The sequence below is a fragment of the Epinephelus lanceolatus genome, chromosome 9 (genome assembly GCF_041903045.1).
Source record: "Epinephelus lanceolatus isolate andai-2023 chromosome 9, ASM4190304v1, whole genome shotgun sequence".
Classification (NCBI taxonomy): domain Eukaryota; kingdom Metazoa; phylum Chordata; class Actinopteri; order Perciformes; family Serranidae; genus Epinephelus; species Epinephelus lanceolatus.
In genome coordinates this window covers 2,195,897-2,210,436 of record NC_135742.1, presented here as the reverse complement: position 1 = coordinate 2,210,436, position 14,540 = coordinate 2,195,897, and positions in this window count along the sequence as shown.

Below are 14,540 nucleotides of genomic sequence, written 5' to 3'. Positions count from 1 at the left end.
AAGTGTTGTGAAGTTTAGTTGATTCAAAACACACATTAATCACACGTTAAACATATGTTAAACACTATTTTTTAAGGGGCGTCGGTGGCTTAGTGGTAGAGCAGGCGCCCCATGTACAAGGCTGTTGCTGCAGCGGCCCGGGTTCGACTCCAGCCTGTGGCCCTTTGCTGCATGTCACTCCCTCTCTCTCTCCCTTTCACACTTCACTATCCTATCAATTAAAGGCAAAAAATACATGTTAAACACACAGTAAACACACATTAAACACATGTTAAATACATTAAACACACGTTAAACACACAAGGTGGGTTTCCATCCAAATGTATCGCAAATTTGAAGCGAATTTTGTGAAAATGCGCAAAAGAAAATGTGAATTTATGCACGTTTCCATTCATTATTGTTTTGTAAGTATTGGGAGTCAACAGGTTGAGCAGAAGGTGGCACTTCTCATGAAAAATGAAAATGCAAAAGAACACCCGTAGAAGAAGAAGAGGGCGCCATGAGATGACGTCATAGAGAGCGTCTCATGTCCACAACTGATGTAAACAATTACCGGCACATCCATGACTGGAGTAATTACCTCTCTCTAAGTTCACACAGGTGTGTGTGTGAAGTAGAAGTACGATTCGATAGCCTATGTCATTCTTTATTCGCTAAATCTGTTTATATTGCCAAAAGTCGCATTTTCCTAATATCGATACACTGACTTTTCCACCCCCTCCAAGCATAAAAACTTTATTGCGATATTTCGGCCTTTTTTCAAATTTCTGGCGTTTCCATTCAAGTTTTTTTCCGCAATTGTTGAAAATGCGAATAAAAATAGCTGGATGGAAACCCACCTACAGTAAACACATGTTAAATACATTAAACACATGTTAAACACACGTTAAACACACATTAAACATGGCTTCATAGCAACAGTGTCAAACACAAATCAGCTTCACTATAACTCGCAGCATTCACAGACAAACACTTGTCTTTATCTGGACACATTTTCCCAACAAATCCAACATGCTAACGTTATTAGCACAAGCCTATGGCATTTTACATTGTATAAATTAGCCTAGCAGCTAGCAGAGATTTGCTCTGCTCATATTTCAGCCAGGATAAATCACACACAGTGTGTGGAGGCTTTATTGTCTTCACAATTTATTGTTTCTTATCTGTGAAATTAAAGTAAATCAAAGCTTTGTTTCCACTGAGGGAAATGGTTTCAGCTTACAGAGACGGGAACTGCCCATTGGTTCGACATCCCATTGTTCCGACCATATTAAACTCATTGTTCCGAAGTCCGTTCCGAAATCATCGTGATGCCCTGTGGTTAAGGTCTGGTTAGGTTTAGGCACAAAAACCACTTGGTTAGGGTCAGGAAAAGATCATGGTGTGGGTTAAAATGAAAAAGAAAGTGGCAAACACATAAGCCGTGAGCCTGCTCCGCCTCAAGCCGGTCGCGGCGCACCATACCTCGCCGCGAGCCGTTCAGCACCGCGGACAGTCGGACTAATGGGATGTCGAACCAATGGGCTGTCGAACCAATGACATGGACCCACAGAGACAGACAGGAGGTCTGCATCACTGTGACGTGGAGTTACATCTCTGGAGGTGCACGTCAGGCGACAGCGTCAGTTTGATGCAGAAGTATAAATCCCACTCCACTCTTTGACTGTAAATCTGTATTCTTTATTATGTTTTATATTTTATTGCTTTGTAAAACCCTAAATCACCATGGTGTATTAAATTTGCGATACAAATGCCTGGCCTAAAGATTTAACACAAAAATATATGTTGAATTTATCAGATATTCTTACAGATGACCTCATCTTGAGCTGCTACAGACTTAAAATGCTGCTTCCATGTTAGTGAATCCTTAATATTAAAATGTGTGCTTTTGATAGTGTGAGAACATTTTGTGATAATAGTTTGAATTTTTGAGGCAGAACTTTTATTTGTACTGAAATATTTGTACAGTGTGATATCGCTGCTTTTTTTTTTTCTATAATTTTTTTTGGGGTTTTGCCTTTAATTGACAGGAGAGAGTGAAATGGGGGAGTGAGAGAGAGTCAGGGGATGACATGCAGCAAATGGTCGTGAGCTGGAGTCGAACCCACGACCGCTGCAGCGAGGCAGCACTTCTGTATATGGGGCGCCGGCACTATCCACTACAGTACCGACTCCCCATGATATCGCTGTTTTTACCTGAGTATCTGAGTGCGTCTCTCACCACTGAGGATACACAAAGCCCACATCCTGAAATGTTAAGAGCTGGGAGGAGATTTGGGTGCACTGTCAGGGTTTTAAATGTCACCACAAAAAAGAAAGTATAAGTATTTAAAGTACCTAAAATTAGAATTCTTCACAATGAAAATGACAAAATCTTACTGCCAGTTTTTGTTTTTCTTACCAAAGTTCAAATCTGACTGCAGTAGCTTTACTTATTTTCAAAGTTGCCGTCCTGCTGCAGGATACAGACATGTAGGACTGGAGCACAGTGAAGTCACAGCACCAGTTTGCCTCAGCTTGCTGGTTACCTGTGATCACTGCCCTGTGCCCTGCAGCCAGGCAGCACAGACATCGTCCACATTCTCCGGCTGGTTCAGGCCTGTTCAGGCAGCTGGAGGAGTGTCAGTCTGACAAACCACACACTCACTCTGAAACTGATTAACATGTGACAACACAAAGACCATAAAAGGTGTGAATGCAGGAGGAACTTCCTGGTTGGATGGAAATCCTCCGTCTCTTTTCAAAAAAAAAAAACCCAACATGCGTGCAGAGACTTGAACCTGCAGCAGAGAAGATAATCCATCAGTCTGTCTTCACTGTCAGAGGTTCAGTCTTTGAGGCAGTACAGAGGTTCAGTGTGAGAGTGAATGAAGACTCGTTGACTGACAGATTAGATGCAGGGTTCGTGTCTCTACAAGCTGATTCATATGGTGATGAGCTGAAACTAATGGCTGCACAGAAGGGAGGAAGAACTCATTCACAAAACTCCAGCGTGTGTGTTTGTTTAATGTTCTGCAGAAAGTCTCTAAATAACAGATTCTTGTCATTGCCTTGTTCACCTGTCAGTCACTGACTGATGTTAAAAGGTTTGGGGGAAGCTGTGTCTTAACTCTTCACATCATCCATCCATTATCTGTAACTGGTTATCCTGTTCAGGGTTGTGGGGGGCGGAGCCTATCCCAGCTGTGATTGGGTTCACCCTGGACAGGTCACCAGACTATCACAGGGCTGCCACATAGAGACACACAACCCTTCACACTCACATTCACACCTACGGACAATTTAGAGTCACTTTCACATCATGTCAGAAATCCACAGCACCTCTCTAGTGCCCTCTACTGGCAGAAAAGTGTAGCGCTCTTATGACAGTCTGGAAAGTCACAGCTGTCACAGACAAACGCTATGTTAAAGTGCAACTTGCAGGTTAATTTTTTTTTTTAAATATATACATAACCTTGTCTGAAAATGACCATATGAGAAGTTAATTCAGAATTTATTATGGTTTACACGACATAAGGGCACAAATTCAGAGGAAAAAGTGGCTCTTTTTAGCTCCTCTTCTAAAAACGCTTTTTTTTTTCAACATTGCCTGATACTACGTCACGAGAGGGACTCTGCGTCCTTGACCCTGCCTCTGTCCAATATGCAGTAGTAGGTGGTAGTGAGTCTGAGCGGTAGTAAACTTGTCAGTTAGTATTTTTTCGGTTGTTAACAGTGCATTTTACCATTTGTGATTATGCCGAATTATTGTGTTTGTGCAGGTTGCACAAACTGGAGTCTGTCAGGACATCGAGTCCACCGAGTGGAGTTAGTTTTTGTGCCTGGGTGCGTTTTGTGCAGGTGAAGAGGCGCGATTTCACGGCTTCATCTGTGACCAAAAACGCAGTCGTGTGTGTGCAGTGCTCATTTTGGACAGGAGGATTATGTTCCTGGCGCCTGCCCGCCCTCGCACGTACCCCCGAGGCTCAGGAGACCCGAGCCCGAGCCCCGCGGCCCTGCACGGAGACCCGAGCCTCAGGGGTATGTGCGAGGACAGGCGGGCTCCGCGGAGAGGGAGACCTCCGTGTTTCAGATGGGAGCGGGCGGCGTGAGGGTTGATGGGCAGTGTGAGGCATGTTATGTCTGGTCTGGGGGTCAGATTCTCCACCAGAGCCCAGAAGGCATCCACCTCCCTGCAGCACACTCTCCACAGCTGAAGACATGGGCTGGCAGTTCACACACAAGCACCCATCATACAAAAACTTATCAGGAAATCTTCGTACCTCTCTCTCTCTCTCTCTCTCTCCCCTGCAGACGTCAATACACCGTAATGCGGAGTTATAACACGCATAGCAAGATACGTCTGACACAAGCTGATATTTGCGCATTAGTTTGTGTTCTGGGTAAGTAGCATTAGTTATCTAATAGTGGCAGAACTATTGGTAGCTTTGTTACAACCTAATACGTGATGGCAAACTTAATGTTGTGATGTGAACACAGCGTTAGACATCGTTAGCTGTCGTTAGCTAACGCTGGTCGCTCACCAAGACACCTGCCCAGTTCTCCACTGGTTCTCCTCACACCACAGCTCTATTTCTCTCCTGTGGCCATTATTTCTCCTAACCCTGATCTGTTCCTGGTCTCTCGGACGCCCAGCAGGCTCATAATTATAAGCCTGTGGGCCGTCATATGCATGTGAATGTACATTTTCAACCTCTTCAGTCTCAAAACTAGTACTGGGATCCATGTTTATTAATGTTACACTCAATCGAACTCGGCCGGACTCCCTTACGCTACGTCACTTCCGGTTAGTGGGTTTTTAGATCAAGGCTATTCAAGAGAAGGCTGAGACACGGGGTCAAACATGGGGGATTGCACATGCACAGTGTAACTTGAGCTGCGATGCTGGAGGGTGACAGCAGGGGCGCTAGATAAAAAGCGCAGGATCCGCTCAGGCGATCAAGGAGTGCGCTTGGTGCGGTCTGCTTGGACTTTTGGACGGCGGCTGCCTGAATTTGTCAGAATTGCATCTCTGTCATTCTCACCCACAACGCAGGCCACCAGTGACAGTCCAGTAATAAGCTGTGAAAATGACATGCATGCACCAGAACCAACAACCAGCGCCATCTACTGAGCCTTTGAGGAAGTGCAGACCAGATTTTACTGCGCATGTGCAATCCCCCCATGTTTTACCCATGTCTCAGCCTTCTCTTGAATAGCCTTGTTTTAGATGCGGAAGCATAATTCCCTCACAATTATTTACTAACTGTGAAATATGGACACCTCATACATGCAGTGATGTGAATTCTGCCACTCAGCATTATATTATTATATTCTGCTTTTATTTTCTACTGCTTACAATCAATGAGTCAGGAGTAATATCAGTATTGATAAACTGTGCAGTGTCTTCACTTCCATTGGTCAATAATGTAAAATCAGCCATTCAGTCTGTCTCTTTATTACATCCTGCTCCTTTTTGATGCGTCCTTATTATTTTGTTTTTATTCTGTTTGCTCGTTATGCTGCTCTTTGGTTTTGTACAGTTTACTTACTTTACAGATTTATATTTTGGATTTTATTTATTTCCACTGACGCTTCCTTTTTGCTCTCTGTCCCTTTGCTGCTGTGATTTTGCAAGTTTCCTCGCTGTGAGACGAATAAAGGATTATCTTATCTTACTCAGTTTATTTAAACGATCAATCATCACTTCCATTAATTTGTATATTTAAAATAGTGCAGTAATGATAATAGATGTCTGTGGGGGGCAGCGTCATTATTCAGTAACCTTGTGACCTGAGGGTGGAAGCTCCTCCTTTTTTTTCTTTTTTTTTTAAAATAAACTTTATTTCAATTCTTCAGTTTGAACATTGACAGAAATATACAAAGACAAACAGAATCAGGGGTACATACATACATTCAATTTAAAATGAGGATTTTAAGGTTTTGTAGAAGGTCATAGTCCGGATGGCTTTCTTTATCGTAAGCCCTTTTAGTGTTTCAAAATACAGTTTAATTCTTAAACTGGTGGATATTGGGTATCCTTTCAGTCCATTTGCATTTATGTACATAACTTTCCATATAAGATAAGAAGGTTTAGTAAAAAAAAAAAAAAAAACATGACTTCTGTCCATATTCTTTTTCTCAAAATAAAACATCCCTTTTTTGCAGATTAATCTTAATCCCACATAAAGATTCAAACACATATTCAACATCTATCCAAAAGAATTTAACATAAATACATTCATAAAATAAATGTACAATTGTTTCTGTGTCAGTGTCACAGAATACACAGGAATCAGAAAGATCAGGTCTGTACTTTTTAATAAAGTGGTTTGTTGGATAAATTAAATGTATCATTTTAAAATGAACTTCACTGATTTTATTATTAATCAGATATTTTTATAGTGAGTCCACACCAATTTCCAATTAATGTTAACAAATTGATTATTCCAATAATTATTACTACGAGAAGTTGTAGGGCAGTGTATTATATGTCTAAACAGTCTGTTATTGCATTTGTTATCTTTTATATTGATGTCATTTAGTAGAATATTCAATTTCAATTTCAATTTTATTTATAAAGCCCAAATATCAGTCTTCAGTGGAAGCTCCTCCTGATCCTCTCTGTGCTGCCTGCTGTGACCTCAGCAGGGTGAAACAGCAGCTATCAGGGTGGCTGAGATCTTTACTGATTCTTCTGGCCTTATTTTTGCAGCATCTGGTACAATGGCATAAGGAAGTTACACCATCGTACCAGATGCTGCAAAGCTTCAAGCAGCACTTGAAGCTCAGAACAAGAGTGAATACTAACAGGAGAATGTTGCAGGGGATTTTGGCACATTGTTTTGTTACCCACATGTTTAGCTGTGTTGCTCATTCCACTAATGCATGATCCTTACAAGTTGTTTCCAACAATATAAAATACAACACCAATTAGTATAATTAAAGGGGAGAAATAGTTGACTGAAATAACGTTTCCAAACCTTTTTTGAGGAGTTACCGGTAAGTATAATATCCCTCTGGTCCAGTTTATGATCAAAGGAAAGTGTGGATAATTACATTTTCAAATGCAATCTGAAGTAAAATATCAACTTGGCAATCATTGTGTTCTCTGTTACCAATTTAGTGAAGTGGAAGACTTCATACAGAAGCTTGCAAAGAGAAGGAAGATCGTTGAATGGAATTTCCATTAAAAATGGGAAGAAAAAAATACTACTTGTCCCTCTGACTTTTTATTTCTTATTGATTGTTTTTGTACATTTTTATATATTTATACATGTTCAGTTTAATATTTTTAATCTGTCCCCACAGTAATCCTTGTGTTTTATGTGTTTGTAATCTTTAATATCTGGTGAGGAGTCAACTCAGCTTTATTTGTCAATCATACAGTAACAGAGGTCTGTTAATCTTTTAGGGCACTTTTGATGGAAATCTGAATTGTACATGCAATTGTTATTATTTCTGGGTGTACTTAATTATTATTATACCATTATACTAAATTATAACCAGTGTTGGGCAAGTTACTAGTTAAGAGTAATTAAATTACTTTTTACTCCTTTTAAAAGTAATCACAGTTCTGTTTACTTTATTTCACAAGTAATCAGTTACATTACTAGTTACACCATTCCCTCAAAAAATAAATAATAATAAACAACACAGAACAAACTCTAGCAGGACAGCGGAGGTCCCTACACTGTTTAGCCCAGGCCGGGTGTTTAAGTGTGGGTGAGAGGAGCAGAGAGGACCGCGGAGGTCAGGCGGGGTGGGCCAACACTGCGTTACCAGCAATGGTAATGAACCTGGGCTTGTAACTATAATCTAATTAGGCTTACTATTAGCCTACTAATTAATTTCTCCTATTTTTGATAATCAAATTACAGTAATGCGTTACTAAATAACAAGTTACTGTTCAACACTGATTATAACTATTTAATAAAAAGTAGTATTTGGATAGCCTACAGCAAAAAAAATTAAAATAAACTTAAGGTAATTGCAGCCTCCACTCGGTAAATTAAAATGTCCTAAAACTGCAGCTTTCCATTAGGCTACTGCTTTGTTTCCATCAGGTTTGATTTTTGTGGCAGCGGCGCCATCTTGTGGAGCCCCTGCAAACTGGAGTTGTTGAACCCACATGTGGTTTCCAGTGTGCTGCTGTAAAGCTGTTTGTGTTTCAGCTGTCTGTTACAAACTCCGTTAAACTACGACAATATACGTTCATTTTTGTGTCTGTGAAGCTTTGGACTAACTTGTTTTCTGTTCAAGGGACTTCCGGGTATTGTTGTGAATGATTGTGTCACCATATCAGTGGTCATTTGTTGTACAGTGATTTGTTGAGCACAATATCAGTGACTTAAAGTAACGTTAAGTAGCTTGATGAGAAATCAGTGGTGTAACGTTAGCTTGCTGAGCAGCAGTTAGCTTCAATATGTTTTGGAGCTTGGTGTCAAACGGAGGTGGCTGTGAGAGACCATATTCAGTTGTAACCAGGTATATAGTGTCATTTATTTCACCTGCTAACATTCGGAGCCAGTCTGCTGTCCCGCTGTAACGGATTTTACGGATGTTACTGACTCTGAGAGACCTGACATGATGCTGTTGTTAGCAGATCCCGGTTTGTGTGTCCGGTGAAGGAGGAGAAATAAACGGATGGAGCTGCAGATGGAGGCGGAGTGGGACTCACCTTCAGTCCGGAGGGGGGCTCACCGATGACGGAAGGAGGAGGTGAGGTGGTGTTGACAGGATCCAGAGACAAAGTAGACACCTGCCTCTGAGTCCCACCCTTTTTAATATCAACTTTACATCACTTTATTGACATGTTTTTGTCTTTTAAATATTCTATAAATGTTTGTGACAATTCTACACATTAATACAGATTTAATGAAAGCAGAGAAATGACTGGCCAACTACAAACAACTAAACTAAACCCTGTAGTTGATGCTCCAACCTGACAGAAACATTTTGATGCTTTAAAGTGACGATGAAGTAGCGCTGCCTCTGTGTTCTTTAGACTGTAATATGTGTTTATCATCATAACTGATTCCACAGTATTTTATCTTGGTTTATTATAGAGCATGTTCACTATGTTCAGTTCAAATAACATTTAACATTTAGTGTGTTAGTTTGTGTATGTGGAGTCCAGTAGAGGTAAGATCTGTGCGTCCTCTTTCCTTAATTATCCATTTATTAAACTGTGATATATTATCTTTAACTGTCTGGTCTTAAACTGGAGTGATGGGAAATCACAATGCTGCTAAACAACAGATCCTAATGACATCAGAGGCTCTCCCAGAGATCTGAAGCCTCTCTGAATTTCTGCTTTGGTGGACTTGTGAAACGTCACGGCTGAAGTACTGTCCTAAATTTAACATTTGCATTTATCTAAGTATGGTTCAAATACCCGCCCGTCTTGTTCGTCCATTTCATCAAGGATGCTTTTGGAGGTGACCTGTGTGAACTCGTGGTACACAAGTATCCCAGCATGCATTTCATTTCAACCAGCAGCAGTGATGGAGGACATGAACCAAACTCACATGTAAGTTATTATTTTTGTACTACAACTGTTGTCACCAGATTTAGTTTTTGTAATTTCAAGTTTAAGCAGGAAAGTAACCGTTTATATTTCAGTTCTGTCATCGATTAATTCAAATAATGTCTACTTAAAAATTTAGCTTAATGTATTTGGAGATGCAAGGACCTGCTGCTCCTTCTAGGTCATCTCAGTCAGAGCAGATTTACCTCAGCAAACACTTTGTTAATTGACCAGTGGTTCTGATGTCTCCGTGATGTTTTAAGTATCAGATGTGATTTGATTCAGAAGATAAACTTTAGTGTCAGAACTGGAGATTTTTGTATTGGAAAGTCAACAACTGTGCTGCCTCTGTTTCTGACTAGAATATGTGTTAATCACTGTAATTGATTCCATGATATCTTTTCATGGCTTATTATAGTGCATATTAACTGTGTTCAGGCAAAATAACATTTAAATGTTAAGTGGAGGGTCATCTGAGGAAACACAGGTCCTCACAGAATGGAGGGCTGCATATTAAAGCTTCTCCACTGGTCTTCAACAATCATTCAAAAATGAAAGTGAATATGATTTTTGTTAGATGTGCATATGTAGTCATGTAGAGGTAAGATCTGTGTGCCCTTCTTCTTTCATTATCCATAAATTAAACTGTCTTATATTATCTTTGTCTTATCTTCAACTGGAGTGTTGTAATGCTTCTAAACTACAGATCCTAATAACATCAGAGGCTCTCCCGGAGATCTGAGGCCTCTCTGAATTTCTGCTTTGGTGGACTTAATTTAACATTTGCATTTATCCAAGTATGGTCCAAATACTCGCCCGTCTTGTTCGTCCATTTCATCAAGGATGCTTTTGGAGGTGACCTGTGTGAACTTGCGGTACACAAGTATCCCAGCATGCATTTCATTTCAATCAGCAGCAGTGATGGAGGACATGAACCAAACTCACATGTAAGTAAATATTTTTGCACCGTTGTTGTTGTCACCAGATTTAGTGTTGAGAATTGTATTTTTAGAGAGAAATGAACAGTTTATGTTTCAAATATGTTGTTAATTTATCAAAATAATGACGACTTGAAAATTAGCTTCAGTGTTTTTGGAAATGTAAGGACCTACTAGTCCTTCTAGTTTATTCTAGTCACAACAGATTTACCTCAGCAAACATTTTGCGAATTTACCGTTGATACTGATTCCTGATGTTTTAAAATAGGTTGTAATCAGTTTAAGTGATAAACTTTTGTTTCAGAGTTGGAGTTTTCTTCTCTGTATTGATGAGTAAAGTAGTGCTAACTCTGTGTTCTTTTGACTGTAATATGCATTCCAGGCTTTAATAATAATTAACATCCCTAATTTTTCAGATGAGCAAACTTGTAAATAATTTAATTATTTTTACCTGTCAAATTATTCTACTCTGTTTTGCATTCAAGTAATAACATTGTGTTCATTTAACAAAACAATCTTTAATATAAAAACGTCATTTGAACTCTGTTTTTAGCCTCATTGTAGCCTGTAGCTCTAACTACCTCTATGTACACCGCGCTCACGTGTGCGCGCTGCAGTCAGAGCTACAGGCTACAATGAGGCTAAAAACAGAGTTCAAATGAGGTTTTTCCAAACAACTTTTTATGTCGGGGCTTCAGGACACTTGGATCACTACGGACGAGCAGTATGGAGATATTTTGTGGTTTCAATTATGTGTTTTTGGACGTTTGAATCTGGGGCGCCGTCAGCCTCCATTAGGTGGAGTTGTGTTGCTACCTCCTCTCCCCTTGGATCTCTGCAAGTGATGTGAGGACTCTAAAACTTCACCTGAGCCTCCCTCGGCATATGGGTGAGTAGATAATGGCTGAATTTTCATTTTTGGGTGCACTATCCCTTTAGTTAAGCTACATTTTCCGCGCCAGACTTTTACTGATGACAGAGTATTTTTACAGGTATAAATACTTTTACTTAAGTAAAGTATCTGAATACAAAGCACGGAGCCGACTGTCAATAGACAAGAGGTCATATGATGCAAACTGTGGTAAAAACCACAACTGAGACAAACACTAAGACTGTGCTGGATACATGTCCAAAGAATGCTCCTAAAACCTGAATGTATCTGCATATCACACATATCTCAATCAGAAAATGTTGGATCCAGAAAATTTGGAATATCCAAACAGTTTACATGACCTGTTTATAATTGTGATGTGTTTGCTGATGAAGGGAAGCAAACAGTTTTTGACTGTGCTCTGATCAAGATTTATACGGCTGTATTTATCTGAACTTTGTGATGAAACTTATTGGAAATTATACGGGCATTACATTATCATGAATTTTTTTCTCGCCAGTGTCTGTAAAGTATTGGTTAAGATTGGATATCGTTTCTGAGTACACGTCCAAATAATTCAACCAATTAGCATCTATTATCGGCTATATAGTATAGGGCTTTGTCACGACAGTTATATTCAGATTAATAGTGGAATATTAGCATGCATGTAAATGTAGCCAATGACTCTTTTTAAAAAGCATAAAAACACAATCATAAAAGTTTAACATTTCAAATGTATTACAATTGAGGTGGGAGCTGAGAAACATTGAGATTAGTTGTTTGTGGTATAACATTTTTGGTAGTTACTCACAATTTACTTATTTTGTTGTACGAATAAAGACTTGGTATGTTACTGTAAGTTCGACAGTTTATGAGTTCATGTTGAATCTGTGCATCTCTGTGAAAAGAGAGTCTACAGCCATCCTAACAGTGTGTTCACACCGGGCGCGAGTAAAATATTCGCCTCGCTCTACTCGCGCGAGTTTGACCGCTGGAATATTTGTTTTTACTTGCGACATTCACGCGAGTCATTTGCGCGAGTAACAGTGTGTTCACACCGCTAGTAAATCAGACAAGTATGCCGGCCGGAAAGCAAGCTACATCGGTTGTGCTAACTAGGGCTAATGCTAGTGCTAACTTTGTTGATAGAAACGTACAGCCGATAGTTGTAATCAATTTTCAAAACTTACCAGGCAGACCGACCTCCTCACTCACTTTCTTCCACGCCAGGTCTTTCTTGGTCCAAAGCTTATAATTTAAGTAACGTCATAAAGCTCAGGGTGGCCACAAACAGCTATTATTAGCTTGTCGTCCATTTTCCGAACAACGCGGGGCAGTTGTTGACCATTGAGGTCCATCCAGATGTGGCAGAGAAGCGTGTGAAGGCTACCTGCGTTCTCCATAACCCAGACACATGCAGTGAGGGCGAGCATCCCAGTCGCTGTCGGTGAAGTGGAGCCTGCATTGAATATTAGCACCAAAATAAATATCCATCTGTCTCCGGTGAGTTTTTTGCGTGTGAAAATCAATAAATATTCACTGTATCTGGCGAGTCACGTGTCGCCTGAATGAGTGTTGTTTACTACAGCGGCAGCAGCACGTCGGTTACGTCGGTGACGACAGGAAAATCTCAACGCTGATAGGCTGCCCCGACACAGCATCAAGCGAATATTTCACTCGAGTTCGATATTTGAACTTGCGCGAAGAGGTGAATGACGCGAATTTCGCGTGTTTGCTCCATTGGCGTCGCGCCATTTGCATCATTCGCACCGCCGGCACAAATTCGCGTCTACTCGCGTCTTTACATTGACTTTGTATGTAATCTTATTGCGCGAAAAATTCGTTACCCAGACCTATCCTGGCTTGACTAACCCTAACAATGGCAATCAGGATAATCGGTATCACGATGCTGGATATCAACTCGGTAACTCAACCCAGGGTTGCTTTATCAAGAGCTGTGAACGCGCACGCAGCGGACCAATCACAATCATGAGAGAAGCGCAGCGTCACTGAGCGTCCTCACAGAGCGCCGTATGTGAGGGGAAAAAAAGTATTTCTCGTGAGGATCAGAGATTAATTCTACTAAAATATGAGGAGGAGGAAAGCAACGTTACAGAAAAGGCCAACACCGTGGCAGCTGCAGGAGGAGGAAACATGCGTGGCAACGCATAACGGGATGAATAATGTTTAGTCTTAGTTTAGATTAGTTTATTTGCACATAATGTTAAAAACAGACAGTATAACATTTACAAGATTAAAAAAAGAAAAGTGCCGGAGAGGTTAGAAGCCACTAAAAGCTTATCAAAGAAATTCCCCTGTCAAAACATCAATGAAATCACATAATAGAGAAGAAAAAAAATGGGTGAGGAAAGAAGAAATAGAGGAGGAGAGAGGGAAAAATCAAGACAAATAAATCATAAATCATATCAACATATCAACACCAAATTGACAGTCTGAATAAAATCATCCTGATATTGAGCTGTGTTAGAAATTAACAGCTGCACAAAAATATAGCTAGTCTCCCTCTTTAAAAAACAAAAAGGAAAATCCCTCAAACACCATGAAGTGTAGACATGATAGGCTACTTTCCACATTTCCAGCAGCAAAGCTGTCAATTAGGCCCATTATCTTTAACAGGGATCATTTCCTCCAACAAAACAAAATGTTGGCACTAATTAATGGTGCTATTAAGTGTCTGCAAATGATCAGTTTCTTTCTTACGACATTTCGACTTCTTTCCACTCCTTTTTGAACAGTCTTTTCATTGTCTGTCAAATTAATTAAACTTCCCGTCATGACTGGGCTGCATTTCTGTCAGCGGAGTCATTTTTTTCCGAACAGCTGATTGGCCAGTGGGTGGTGCTTTTTATAGGATCAGATTCAACCCTGAACTCACCCTGCTCCGGAGCAGGATAGCCGTTCAGAGTAAGTTACCATGGTGATCTACCCCGATAAGAACTGAACCAGCTTCATGAGACCGAAAACCCAGGGTTAACCCTGAAGTTACCTCGCTACGACATTAATCCTGCTTCGTGATACAGGCCCCTGGTGGTAATCACACCCATTTCAGGTAGATGGATTTTCTTGGCAAAGGAGAGTGGTTTAAACAAATCCCAGCTGGTCACCCATGTCTTTTAACATTGATATTCGGTTGAATTTAGGTCATGACATCAGGTGACCAAAATTTATTGCCAGGACAATGTTTAATGCCAAGGTCGATTGA